Here is a 15,869-nt window from a genome sequence, read left to right on the forward strand (position 1 = left end):
AATAGTTGATGAATACATGATGTTAAACATTTTATGTACCTCTTCCTGTGTCTTTGGACACATCTCCTTAGTCAATTTGAAATGACTAGCCAAAGGTTTACCAACTATTTTTGCATTCTGCATGTTAAATCTTTTCCAGACCTTCTTTATATACTCACTTTGAGACAAAGTTAATTTTCTTTTTTTTTTGTCTCGTGAAATTATCATACCAAGGAATTGATTAGATGCAACCAAATCCTTCATAGCAAATGACTTTCCTAATTTATGTTTAAGTTCATTTATATGCTGCATGTTAGACCCAACAACAAGCATGTCATCAACATAAAGTAATAGGATAATAAAATTGCCATTATCCAATCTCTTAAAATAAACACAATGATAAGAATGACATCTGTGGTAATCTTGTTCAACGATGAAACTATCAAATTTTAAATACCATTGTCGGGGTGCTTACTTTAGGCCATACAGACTCTTCTTTAATCTGTACACTAACTCCTCCTTACCTTTGACCTCATATCCCTATGGTTGTTGCATGCATATTTCTTCCTCCAAATCCCCATGGAGAAAAGATGTTTTAACATCTAGTTGTTCAAGTTGCAAGTCTTCTACAACCACAAGACTTAGAACAATTCTAATTGAAGTCATTTTTACAACTGGAGAAAATATTTTGTCAAAATCTATACCCTTTTTCCATGTAAAACCTTTAACCATGAGTCTGGCCTTATATATTTTTTGTCCTCCATCCTCCCCCTTCAACCTATAAACCCATTTATTTGGCAAGGCTCTTTTTCCTGCAGGTAATGGGACTAAGTCCCAAGTTTGATTCTTCATCAAGGAATCCATTTCCTCTTTCATGCCTAGCTCCAATTTTTGTTTGACATCCACCTACATTGACTCTTCATATCCTTCTGGTTCACCAGAATCAGTTAATAAAATAGAATACAAGAAGGAGAAAATATTTCAGAAGACCTAGTTAACCTCATAGAATGTCTAAAACTTGCAAGAGTTTGTGGGATATTTTTTTGTTGCTGAGCATTAGGTACTAATGACATTTATTTTTCAGGAATCTCATCCAGCACCACATATTCCCTTTTGACCCGTTCATGCTTCTTTTCCTACATCTGTTCTTTATACATGGCCTTCTCATTGAATATAACATCTCTACTTCTAATTATTTTTTATTTTTAAAATCTCATAACTGATAACCAAAGTCATAAATTCCATATCCAATGAAGGTACATTTTTGAGATTTAGCATCAGGCTTGGTTTGATTTTCTTTATCAACATGGATAAAAGCTTCACAACCAAATGTTTTTAGAAAAGAATAGTTTACCTTTTTACTAGTCCATGTCTCCTTTGGAATGCCACCATCCAAAGGATTTGTAAGTCCTCTATTTATCAAATAAACATCGGTATGTACAACATCTGCCCAAAATTGTAGGGGCAGTCTAGCATGAAATCTCATGCTCCTTACATGCTCCATGATGGTCCTATTCATTCTCTTAGACACACCATTTTCTTGTGAGGTTCCTGGAACTATTTTCTTCCTTTGGATTCCATTGAAAGAATAGTAATATTTAAATGCTTTGTTGCAATACTCGCCTCCATTATCAGATCTGAGACACTTCAAATTTTTTGTTGTCTCATTCTCAACCAAAGCTTTCAATTTCTTAAAAGTTTCAAAAACACCTGATTTTTGTTTTAGGAAATATACCCATGTTTTCCTGGTTGCATCATCTATAAAAATAACATAATAACAAGAGCCACCAAGAGATGATGCCTAATCTGGTCCCCATACATTTGAATGCACAAGCTCTAATTTCTCACTCTTCTTCTATTTCCCAATCTTGGGAAATCTGACTCTTTTCTCTTTACCATAAACACAATTTTCACAAAATTCTAAATCAATATACTTCAATCCTGGCAAACAAATGTTTAGAGTGAAGGATTTTCATCCCTTTCTCACTCATGTGCCCAATTCTATGGTGCCACAATTTTGAATCTGTCCTTGCAACATCTATTGTAGCTATCCTTGTAGCAACTTTTTTTTTAGCAGCTAAGGTAGAATAAGTATTACTAGTACAAAAATACAATGTCCCTACCTTTGCAACTTTAGCTACTACTAATGCACCTTTAATGACCTTCCATACATTGTCTATAAAGGTAACTATGTAGCCTTCATTACCAATTGTCCTACAAAAAATAAATTTCTTCTTAAATTAGGAACATGCCTTACCTCCTGCAACAACCACTCATTTCCATAATGTAACTTGATATTTATCTTGCATTTTCCAACAATCTGGCAAGGCTCATCATCACCCAAATATACCTGTCCAAAATCACCTTGAACATAATCTAGAAAATATTTTTATGGGGTGTTGCATGAAATGAAGCCCCTAAATCTATTACCCAAGAATCATTAACATTATCTAAACACATAATCAAGATATCTTGTAAAGTATTACTTGCAACATTATCTTCCTTGCCATCATCTTCATTTCCATCTCCTTGTTTCTTTTTCCAAGATCAACAATCTTTCTTTAAATGTCCTGGTTTTCTTTAGTACCAGCAGTCCTTTCTTCCTCTAGATTGAGAGCATCTTTTCTTTGACTTCCCTCATGACTTCTAATGCCTAGGTTGTTTTCCTCTTTCCTTTGATCTTCCCCTATTATCTACATTCAAAACAATACCTGATGATGTTGAAGTCTCACCTATGCTTTTCCATTGCATTTCCTTGCTTAGGATAACACCAATAACATCATCAACTTTCAAAGTGTTTTTACTAGGGACAAAGTTACTTATAGCCATAACCAAGCTATTCCAACTTTCTGGCAAAGAACATAAAATTAAGAGAGCCCTAACCTCTTATCAAAGTTAACTTTTACAAAAGACAATTGACTGGTAACTATATTAAATTCATTTAAATAATCTGCTATAGATCCCCCCTTACTCATTTTCATATTAAACAAATGCTTCATAAGAAATACCTTATTCAAAGCTGAGGGTTTCTCATACAGTTTAGCCAATGCTGACATCAAATCTACAGACATTATTGCTTTTGATATATTGAATTCTACAAACAGTGCAAGGCACAACCAAATGATTCCCAGTGCCTTTCTATCCAGAATATCCTAATCTTCATCTGACATTGATGTCAGTTTCTTTGTCTTTCCTTCCAATGGCTGCCACAGATCCTTTTTATACATGTTATCCTCCATCTGCATTTTCCATAACTGATAATTCTGGTTGTTGAAGTTCTCGACCATGAATTTGGTTTCTTCCATTGCTCCCACTTAAATCTAAAACTCTTTGCCAATTTACATAAATATACGGCTTTGATACCACTTGTTAGAAGTACGATTTCTATTGCACCAAAAGATTGACTTGTTAATTCTTGACACAACCACTAGACTTATAAAATCCATAGGAGGCAGTTAAGCCATGTCACAAACTCGAGTGTTGTGTTGCACAACACAAGGAGACCAAGGGCGCACACCTTGCAACAATCCCCCCCAATGCAAGCGAGGAGGTTTGAACCTATGACCCAAGCTTTGATACCAATTGTTAAGGTTTAGGTAGATTTGGAGCAAATACAAATTAACAATTATATACAAATACAAACACAAAAGATGAAGAAAAATACATAACATAGATAACACAAAGATTTAACATGGTTCACCCAAGATGGGATACATCCACAGAGCATAGTTGTCCAATTTTTTCTTATTATCTAGTAAATTAGTATAACACCATTACAATGCCCTTTTACATTCTAGCCGCTTATAACAAGAAATTTTTTAGGGAAACATACAAAGTCGGCTTATTTTAGGGTTTTTTTTCAATATCAATTTTTTCTCAGGGGCTGTTGCCCTCGAACCATCGCTCGGGGCCTAGTCTAGCCCGACTCAGCCCGGCCCTGAACCTCGGCAAGGATACATAACAAGTGTACAATACTTGCATGATCAGTCACCACATATCAATAACTTATTCTCTAGGATATGTAAAATATATGGAAGGTAAAATAATGTTAAGGAATGTGTTTATGATATCATCCTCTTCCTCTAGGATATCCTTATGAGAGGAACATTTTAGGAGAAATATCAACATCATTCATCAAAACTTCATCCTTAGAAGGGAGAGTTTTGAAGGAAGTGTTAATGGTCTCTTTTTGCACTAAAATATCCTCATGGGTAGGAGGATCCTCGGGAGAGGGATAGAGTGAAACAAGGGAGGCTAAACCATTATCACATCTATGAAATAAATGCATCATGGAACTAACTAAATGAAAACAAAAATGACAACAATTTTCTTTTTGAAATGATAACATATGCAAAATGCATGATAAAAAGAGATAACAATGTGCAATTTTTTATGATTTTTTTACTAATGCAAGTACATAAGCCATGAATGAATGCATCTAAATTTGAAAATTAGATCTAAAACTAAAAATAAAAAATATGCAAGTGTAATAAGAGTCAGGTTCATCAAAATATAATAGATGAAAATTTAGGGTTTCACACATTATGCTTTGTAAACTAGGAAATGATCTAACTTTCACATGCATCACATTAAAAGGAAAGTAAACTCAATAGATCCAACCTAAATTTTATTAGGAAGAGGGTTGGATACTAATTGGATTATATTCCTTTTGTTTGAGTTGAAAATGCAATTGAAAGGATGTAAATTGAATGCCAAATCTAGGGTAGGAAGGTACATGCATGAGCTAGAAACTTAGAATAATTTTTCTACCTAATAGAAACTTTACGACATGCATGGGAATGAAAAGAAAATCTAAAAGTGCACCTTTTCCTAATAATTGAGTTAAAATTTATGTAATGATGGTGCTCAGGGCATATGCATGTTCAAACAACTAAATTTTTCAACACAAGACTAGAACTGGGTCTTTGAAACACTATGAATGCTCCCAGTCAAAATTGGACCCATTTTGGGAGGACTATGGTGCCTAGAATGCCCTACTCTAGGACCATGGCATCCAAATTTCCTTGGTCCCGACACTTTTAGATGAAATGTGGTTAGGGGCTTCACTTTTGGATCCTTATTGCTTTTTTTTTTTTTTGGCTCCACTAGGTACCTATAGCTGCACACACATGAAGTGGAAATAAAGGGTGATGCAAATAGGGGTTTTCCTAGGTAAAAATTTGGGTTTGAAATTAACCCTAATTAAGACAAAAATTGAGCTTGAATTGAATTGGAAATGCTTACCTTTTAATGGCAAGGCTAGATATGAAATTGAAATGCTTGAATGCAGTTGAACATACCTTCAATAGGTGATGCAATACTCTTGGGATAAGTCCTCCATGTGTTGATTCAATAACATGATAAATCACATAAAATCCATCATGAAATCATATATAAAACATAAATGGAAGATGCCTTGATGTAGTTTGTTGCTCCTTGAATCATGTTTTCTCTTGAAGTGTTGCTCTTGAGTTGGGATACTAGCCTAATGATGAGATGTAGCTAGATGTTGAAATGAATGGAGAGATATGCCTTATATAGGGATTTCATTATTGAAATCACCTTTAGGTTGACTTAGATTTGATATATTTTCAAATGGAGAGATATTTGAATTAGATAAGACTGCCAATTTATCCTTCTAAAATTTGGGGGAAAAAGTGTAGGACCAGGTAGCTCCCACCAACCTGGTCCTAGCAACATTTTGTTGACTTTCTAGGAATGCAAGATAATTGATGCTGATTCTAGCTTGGTGGATCAAATCATAATGCATAGATATACAAAATATGCTTTGAAAGTTGAATTTAGGGTAAGATTAAGATTAAATAAAAATAAAATAATAAAAATGGGCACACCTAAGATCAAGGGCCCAATTTATGGAATGTGAATTAATTAAAAATGACTTAAGTTTAATTAAATTATTAATTAAATTACCAAGGAAGTCTTATAATGCATAGAGGAAAGGGAAATACTAAAATAGGTTCGAGGAGAGTGCAGAATTGGACACACTAATAAAGATGTACAATTTATGATGCCACAAATTGTAACCACCAAACCATCTAAATCTAATAAATGAATATGAACACAACTCAATAAAGAAATACAAATGAAATCAACAAAAAAATCATAAAAACATGAAATGCATAAACCCATGTTGACTCCAATCCACTTGACCTCTATTGTTCTCCTTCTTGTGTGGGTGATCGCTCTTAAAGTTATACTTCATGAAAACCTACAAGATGTAAGCACAATAATTACAAAGATAATGGTTCTAAGATAGTGGTTATTGAAAAAGGAGGACTGATGTTAAATTTATAGATTTTGAGATGTTTGATTTAATGGTTGAGGTTGATCTAAAGACAAAATTGATCAATGGTTGAGATTCAATGAGACACATTGGTGAGAGACAATTACTCATTCTGACTGAATTTGATTTAGAGAATAACTCACTTGACCGACTAGTCAAGGGATTTGATTGAGAGTGAGACTAAATTGACTAAGTAGTTAGAAAAAGTTGATTTTGAAAAAGAAGGAAGTGACTAACTAGTTAGAAAAAGTGATTGAAGAGTCACTAGTTAGAACTAAGTGTTACTGGCAGTTAGGAATTTCCTGATATGATGTAGGAAATTTAGAATGAAATGTCATTTAGATTGAATTTGGGTTTTTGAAAATATGAAAAATGAATTTGAGTTGAATTTAGAGGGAAATTATATTTATTCAAAATGAAGATCAAATGACATTAAATAAATTTAAAAAAATTATTTAATGAGAGGACATCATTTAGAGGGAAATTAGATTTATTCAAAATGAAGATCAAATGACATTAAATAAATTTAAAAATTTTATTTAATGAGAGGACATCATATTAAAAGATTAAATATCATCTAATTAAAATAGAAAATTAAGATTAATTAAATAATAAGATTTTCTAATTAATTTTGAGGGAAAATTGTTAATTAATTAAATGATAAAATAAATTTGAATAATTAATTTAAAATGGAAGGAGAGTATTAATTCAGAAGAATAAAATAAAATTTAATTAAATAATTAAAAATATTTAATTAAGAGAAGAATAATTGTCAAAAATAACATTTGTAGGTGTGGGACAATTTTAAGTTTCTACAAGCACCACATCCAAAAATGCACACCATACATAAGGAGATACTCAATAAATTTTAATTCTACCTTTAAAAAAATTAATCTTTAAAGGTTACAAATTTTTCTTAATTACAAATTTGGGCTGAACCCAAATCTTCCAATATGAAAATTTTATACCTAAAGTTGAAAGATTTGAAACCCTAGGGCTCCTTACAAATATATTTCTCTTGCTAACTTTGCAACTATTCTATTTTACCTTATTTTCCTTTATAAATGATAATCTAGCCAAATACAATTTTTTTTACAAAGATAGCCCCCCTTGGATGGGTGGCACATGTTAATTAAGATCACAATATGAACCACTTAAAAAATTACCTGGAGTAAAACATGTAAAGTCCTCATAAGAAAATTACAATCATATTCTAGTAATTCTAATATTTTTTTAGAGTAAATCAAATTCTAACCTCCCATGCTAATAGGTACCAAGATTTTGCCATGGAGGCCAAGGAATAGAAATTCTACATAGAAGTTTCTTTCTTGAATATTAACTTTTTCAAGGCCCATGATTGCATTAAATGAATTTTTATTTTATTTCATTCATATATTACCATGATTTTGGTGATGCCTTAGCTTGCAACATCATTAGTGGCCAAAAAAATAATAAATTTTGGATTTTATGGTTTGTCCACTAGGGTTATCCCTAGGTTCCAGTCCTTTATGTGCTTGTTGATGAAGGATTTAGTCACCTCCTAGCTCATTTCATGTCTCAAGGTTTTGTCAAAGGTATTTCTTTAGCTAACTCCTCAATATGGATTTTTCGTGGCCATTTTATGGATGATTCAAAAGGATAAAAATATCAAATACGCACTCAAGTGCCTAGATATTTTTGGAAAATCTTCTAGTTTTTCTATTCAATGAGACAATACTCAATGATGCAAATAATCCTTCCTCCCTATGCCTTCCTATCTCATCTCTTATGATTAGAAATGGATTGGTCATAGAGAAGTTTTTAGATTATTGGGCATCCATTTTTCCTTAAGGCTTCATAGGTATCCCTAGGGCAACTTATTCTTACTAAAATTTAAAAAATGATAAAATATTGGATCATAAAATCCCTCTCTTTGGTAGGGAAACTTTAAGTTTTCTACAAGATTCTTGTAGCCACTAATTTGTATTATTCCTCATATTAGGTTCCTTCCAAATCTTCTTACATGAAGTTGGATTTATTTTTTTCATGATTTCTTTGGGCTTCTTGATAAATCACAAAAGATTTCATAGGGTGGCCTAGGGATTTTGTTGCGTCTTCATAGACTCTATAGGTTTGGCACTTTTATCCACTTGACACTAGGGTTTGAATCTTTGAAATAAGTAGATTATTCATTCCCTTCAAGGTAATGAATCCTAAAAAAATATTGCATGACATTGGATTTCTTCTAACACTCCTTTTAAACAACTTGCTTGGAAGAGGATTAGGTTTCAAACCTTTCTCACAATGGAAGATGTGGTTTAGGTTGAAGGAAGTTTTGTGATATAAAGTATTTGGAGAGTTTGGGAGTCCATGAATCCTTGGATCTTTTGGAATTGCTCCAAATTCTATGATGAAATCTCACTCAATCAAGAGAATATTTGGTGGTCCTCCATTTTACAAGACTAAGTCCACCCATTGGCAAGTTTTTCTTGGGTACGTGCCTTGAGATTTCACATGAAAGAGATTCAAACCATACTACATCTCTTCTCAAGATCCTACATGAATCTCTTGACATGGAATGAAGCTAAAGAATCTTTTAACCTCTCTAATTAAGATAATGAAACTTTTGATATGGTTACGGAGGCTATTTTGGCTAATACCATTCACATAATTGGTATTAATTCTTTCAAGCCTTGGTGGAAATATTGGAAGTGGGCTGAATTTTTTTTCTTCTAGAGTTATAAAACTTTGCATGCATATTTTTGGCTCTCTCCACTTAATTATGGTTCCTATGTTAAATAAGTGATGAAATCCGCAATCATCAATCTCAGTTTGTCAACGTAGATTTCTTACCATCTAGTCAACTATTCTAGAACCTAAATCAGCCCACTTGTCCAAGTGTATTATTTTCCAAGACCTTGCTATGGGTTCTAGGATTCTTCATTTGGGTGTTCTTGACCCTGATTGGCCCTTTTATGGGAAATTAAAGTCTTTTAAAAATATTTTTTGGTTTTGTCCTAAAGCCCAAAATTTTTGGACTTGAATCCATAACTTCTTTAACACCTTTAGACTATAACGCTTTACATGGCATAAAATTATTTTGATGGATTTTCCTTATATCCATCATAAATTCAACTAAATATTTAACATGATTTCAAGGTTGATATTCTCTTCATTATGTTAGCACCTCAATTTTGTGTGATTGATTTTTCTTTGTTATGCTCCATAAGTTATGTCTTTAGCTGGGTCCCCTATGCTAAGTAATTGTCTAAATGTTTTCATTCAAAATGTGTTTATTAATAGAGTGCTCTTATGGTCAGTGTCTTGTATTTTAACTTTTTTTGGGTGACTTTGCAAAATTTTAGGGTTTCGAAGTTTCTCATGCCATCATGCCTATCCAACCTATCATCTCTAGCATGTCTTTTCCACCAAGTATTATTTTTACCTTGAATCCCATTTATCGTAAATTTGAATATTCTAGGTTTGGTCATCCATGCATCCTTTCCTCAATTGTCAACTTTCCTTCCCAAAATTTTACTTTACAAGTTTTTTGGATTCTGGAGTTTCATATACCATCATGCCTATCAATCTATCGTCACTAGCATGCCTTTCCCTCTAGGTCAACATTTCTCCTCTAAGCCCATTTTCTTTCAATATTGAGATTTTGGATTTGTTCATTGATGCATCCTTTCCTCAATTGTCAACTTTCCTCCCCAAAATTATACTTTGCAAAATTTTTGGATTCAAAGTTTCTCATATCATCATGCCTATTAGAATCTTGAGCATTTTTTCCCCTCTTTCCCATTTCGCATTTAAAGACATTCACATTCAAATAGAAACCCCTACCTACCTTCCTACATAACTTAGGATTCCAATAATGGTGTCAAAATGAATATGATTCGAGAAATTACAACTCTCAAAGGCCTCTTAGTACCTTCAAGCCTACCAAAGACATGTATAGTGTACAAAAGAATGTGACTAATGATGTAGTTTGCATGGATTCAAGTGAATGAAATTGTGAAGGTGATGCAAGAAAACATGAGAGACATATAAAATTATAGATGACCATGGTTCTTTCCCCAAGATCTCTAGATGGTATTAAAGGATATATTTTTTAGGTTGGCTAAAAAGTATAGGAAGGAAAAAGAGTAGTTGCAGAACCAATAGGAAAGTGATATTCACATGAAGTCCTAGGGATTTGATTGCCATTTTTTGGTAAAGGTATTTTGGTGAATTGTAGCGATATGGTTTTATGCCAATTTTTTAATAAACATTTCCAAATTTTATATAGATAAAATGATTAAAGAAAAATCCACCTTATTTAAGAGTTTCCTTATGGATGATATATATTTCTAAATGTATTTTAGTTGGTCAACCAAATACTATATACTCCTTGGAAAACCTTTGTAAGATATCTTTTCAAAATAATAAAATAAATGCATGCGTATACTTATGGATTACTAACTATACTCACTTAACATTTTGCAACCATTTATTTATTTATTTTCAATGTAAGGGTAAATTTTGAAAGAGAGTATTTAGTAGTGTCTTGATTAAGGTATCACCTTAGTTTCAAGTATCACATCTTTGTATAAATTAGAGACTCTGTTGCCCAGCTAGATAAGGTACGAATTTATTGTTGGCCCCTTCTCCCCATCATTCTCTACACACTAAATTAAATCAATATAAACATCTTTTAATTTTATCCTTTTTAGTGCATTACAACTGCCATGTCTAAATGTATATAACAATATAAGGGGTAGTCATACATTACATTCTTAGACACTCATGTGGAATATTATCTAGTCTAATAACTTGGTGCTTAATCTTGAATATTATAGACCAACATATAGGCACAATGTGACAAAAAAAAATGGGTACACTACATAATGGGTATAGTTTGTACTAGAAGAAGTGTTGTTGTTGTTGTTGTTTTGTGGTGATTTATATTGTAGCACCTTAGGGAAACCCTTCTTGGTTTAGCAAAATCAAAAGTGAAGAAGGTCTTACCTACCTCAGTAATTGGACTTCAATTGACTAACCTAAATAAAGGTTATGCAAATTTTCTTCCCAAGTTTGACACCCTTGGCATTTAAGACCTACAACATAGACCACCAACACAATATATGGAATAATGACATTCATTTGTTTTTTTATAATTGTTCTATTTAGTCACATTTTTTATTTTTTCTTAAGCTATGATTTTCTTCAATGTTTTATTGCAAATTCAAGTGCAAGCTAACAAAGTTGCACTTGAGGTGGGCCACTTACAAGTGCTCCTCAACCACTAGGGTAATGCCCCTTATTGAATGGTTAGAGTTCTTTTATCTCCCTCTTTTTTGAGGAGTTGTTTGCCTTCTTTCAAGTGTTGGTTTGGAAGGACTCTTTTTGCTCAAGGTACTTGGGAGACTCATTCTCAATCTTCTCCCTTGACTACAAGAAGGGACCGTGGTCAATGAGGTTGGTTACATCCTACTTATCAATGCTTCACTTTCTCACCACTCGCAGAAGGAACCTTTGGATGACCTTCTTGTGGTTCTTTCAGCTAGTTTGACTAACAACTTTTTTTGACAGGCTCTTACTAGTTTTACTGGCTCTTACTAGTTTGCTAGCGCATGACACTGAAGAAGAAGAAGAATTTTTATAAGTTAAATAAATAGATGATGATGTGTGGGACCCTTCTATGGATACTATGGACCCTGTCGATTTATGATGACATTAAGATGACTGAGATCCTTCTCCTTCTACTTTGGTAGTTGTCTAATAACTTCTTCTTTTTTAATGTTTTATACTTTTAGATTTCACCCCTTATGAACTATAAAACTATGATTCTATATATCTACTTTACTTTTTATAAATATATGTAATATTATTTTATATGAATAATAATCTAAACACTTATTCATGAAATAGAAAAACTGCACTATAATAATAACTACTACTACTTATTCTTTTGCTTTTAAAGAGCTCTCACCATCAATACGATCAATACATTATTATGTTTTGATTATAGAAACGTACCACAATATATTTTTTTGTATTATTCTATTAAGTTGAAACTCTACCAACTCATGATATTTTCAATATACTTTCTAGATGAGATCTTGAAGCCTCATTCAACAAAAAGATGAGTGAAACTTGCAATAATGTAATTATCTTGATTGTGATCATTGTTTTTATGCATGCAAGGAGCATCTTATGTGCTTTTCTTCGTTGAAAATTTTGCAGTCTTTTTGAATTGAAAATAACATATTGAATCTATAAAAAGATACCATTCTTAACTTTAGAAAATAAAATAAAATTCAAGGTCCTATATTTTGTCTTTTTTAATGGATTAAGGTAAAGACAATTACATGAAAGGGCACTAGCGGCTCTTTTGTGGCATCTTTCGGCTTTCTTTTTTATGCTGTTTTGAAGGGACGAACATCTTAGCCCGTGGCATCTTTCCTCTCCCTTTTAATCACTTTCAAAATCTTAATAATAATTTTTGAATGTACAAATGATTGCATGGAATCCTATGTTTTTCCTTTAAGTTAACTTGGGATTTGTGAGGTGGGGTTAGTTAATAGGGGATTATTATGACTCATTCCATAGCTTTAAGGATAATTGGATTATGACCCCTGGTTTATTTCGACAAAGTTTGTAGGTATTAATTATAAACAATTTGTTATATAGTCACGATTTTTATAACAATTATTAAATTGTAATTCAACATTATTTATATTACATAATGTATAAAAAATATTGAATATGTAATAATAAAGATTTTTGATTACTCAATGTTTCACACATATAATGCAAATGTATTATTAATTGATCAAATCTTATCACATACATATGATTTAGAATAAAAACTCTTTATTTAATAGTAATTGTATGATAATTAATGTTTACATTAAATATCATCTTTTACATAGTTCAATACATAGTTTGAATGTATTATAATGTGTTACTACTAATTTTGTTTTGATTATGTAGCATAGAGCCAATGCCCCTAGCGTGCCTTTCCTAAGTGGTCTCTAACTTGGAGATTCACTCTTGAACCTATTTCATCGATTGTGTCAATTGATGACTAGTCTTGAGAGAGTTGCGTGGAAGAGTAGACACATCATCCATCTAGAAAGTGACATTTGAGTAATGTTTCTTCATTATAATTCCTAAGAAATTGTGAGTGGTTAAAGATTGTAAGACACCATTTTCTCCTTAAAATCATTGATAATTACTTATCTAATATATACAAAAATAGCATTCTAATAAGTACCAAATCCCAATAGAGAAAATTTCCAACTAAGTGGGTAAAGGTTGAAAGGAGATTTAAGTAGAAAAATTGCAATCAAGGCAACCAAATATACACTCTTAAAATTTGTACTTATTGTGTCTATGGAGAGAACAAAATGCACATGAGAGTTGATAAATCTAAGTGAATTTATCTCTTATTCACAAGGAGTTTAAGGTGAAGAATCTTCTGATCAAGGAATTGAGAGTTGATATTGACTAGTGGATAAAATTGTTGAAGCGGTAGTTCCACTTAGCATTAAAGTGGGAAATGAGAATAAAATTCAAGAGAAGATACAAATTATAGTTCTCTAAGGAGTAATAGATTGAAGTTCCAAGAGAAAAATCAATGCCAATAATTGAGAATGTTACAAGGGTTGGGATGAATATCTTAATTCTCATATAAGGGGAGAGGAATATGATGAGTTCAATTCATTATGTATCATGTGGAGAAAGATCAAAATAGGAGTGTGTATGAATCTAGAAGTTTTGTGTTAGTGTATAAGAGTCCATAAGATCACTAAATTAGTGAATATTTCTTCAAAAAAGGAAGTGAGAATTAGGTTGGAGAGATAAGGCTAACTGCTTGTTGTCATGTTCACAAAGGATATTATCGATAATAGTTATATGTGTCATTTAATTGATAATATATCGATCAAATGAAAGGTGTGGTTGTGCTTTAAAAGTAGATATGAGATCAAGACATCAACAAATGAAAAGGAAAGAAAAGAATCTTACAAGAACTGTCCATGTTAAAAATTGGTCTCCTTTGCACTCATGAATTTCTTGGCAAGACTTGTAAATTTATACAATTAAAGTTGTAACCTTTCATATATTTATAAATATATTTTCTAATTTTTTTCTACATTATATTTTACATTTCAAAACCCTTCATAGAAGATTTGATGTTGTGCTAGTTGTACCTTGAATATATTACAATCCAATTATTATTTTTTTTTATTTTTCATAATCTAAGGTTTCTAGTACATATATGGACTTTGATTTTGGAGCAATGAATATGAGTTAGGATATGGAGTGCAAAACAAGACTTTTCAATTATATTTACTCATTTCAACTTTGAAGTAGTATATGGATGAATACTAAGTATAATGACTTTTCAATTCTCATTAAAAACTCCCATTTGTCATTTTTAAATAACTTTCAATGTCTTATATATAAAAAATATGATAATTACATTTGAATTATATAATTAGAATAGAAACATACACATCTTTTATAAATAATTTTTAATTTTGTGTAGATTAATAATTAAAATAAAAACTCAATTTTATATAATTATCAATAATTAACAATTATTTTCATATTTTTTTAATTTCTACTTATAATACAAGATTTATCTAATTTAAAAAATTATCATTAGATATGGAGTTTATTTAGATTACTAGACAATAATTTTTAGTTCACAAATGAAACCCTTTTTAAATTATGCGTTGCTAAGTAATAGATCTTCAATATACATATCATTCAATAATTAGTTTACAAATCATTCACAATAAATAAATCTTTCACCATCAAACCATCTGCCTCCTCTACGACATATAAATTCACATTGATTTAGTTTGTACTTTTTTTTTTTTGAATAAAAAACATAAGGATTGAAGGGACATTATGATTATTTATTATTTTGATGTTTAGGGAAATGAAGAAGGTCAAGAGGATGGAAATGACATATTTTATCATTTTCCATTGTTTTCTTATACTTAAATCAATATAAGTATAATGACTTCTAAATTGTAATATTTATTTTATAAGAATAATTTCTTTCTGAAACTTATTTCTTTTTATTTTTAAATAGAAAAAATGAAAACAAATTCTCATTGAGAATGATTGAATGCTTCATAATTATATCATTTCAAATAAAATGTTAATCATAATAGAATTAAATTATTATTATTATTATTTTAAAAATTATGAATATATCATTATAGAAAATAATTGAAAATAAACATAATAATTATTAAATTATAATTATATTAAATAATTTTATAGTTAATGATAATTGTTTTATAAATAATAATTATAAATGAAAAGTATAACCAAAAGTATACTCAATATCAACTAAGAAGACCAAAAATATATTAAACTAAGTTGCAAATTAAAGAGCATTCCATACATTTTTAAATATGGGTCATACTTTTGAGTATGCTCCATATTATATGAAGTCATATCTTCTTCATAGACAAGATCATTGTTGTAGTTTATATTTTAATAGAACATTTTTCATAATAAGATATTATATGAAATTATGTGTTTAGAGGAAATATGCAAGAAACATGTTCTCGAAAGACATTAATTTGTAACCTATCAAGGA

Source organism: Cryptomeria japonica, chromosome 10, assembly GCF_030272615.1.
Source record: "Cryptomeria japonica chromosome 10, Sugi_1.0, whole genome shotgun sequence".
Taxonomy (NCBI): Eukaryota; Viridiplantae; Streptophyta; class Pinopsida; order Cupressales; family Cupressaceae; genus Cryptomeria; species Cryptomeria japonica.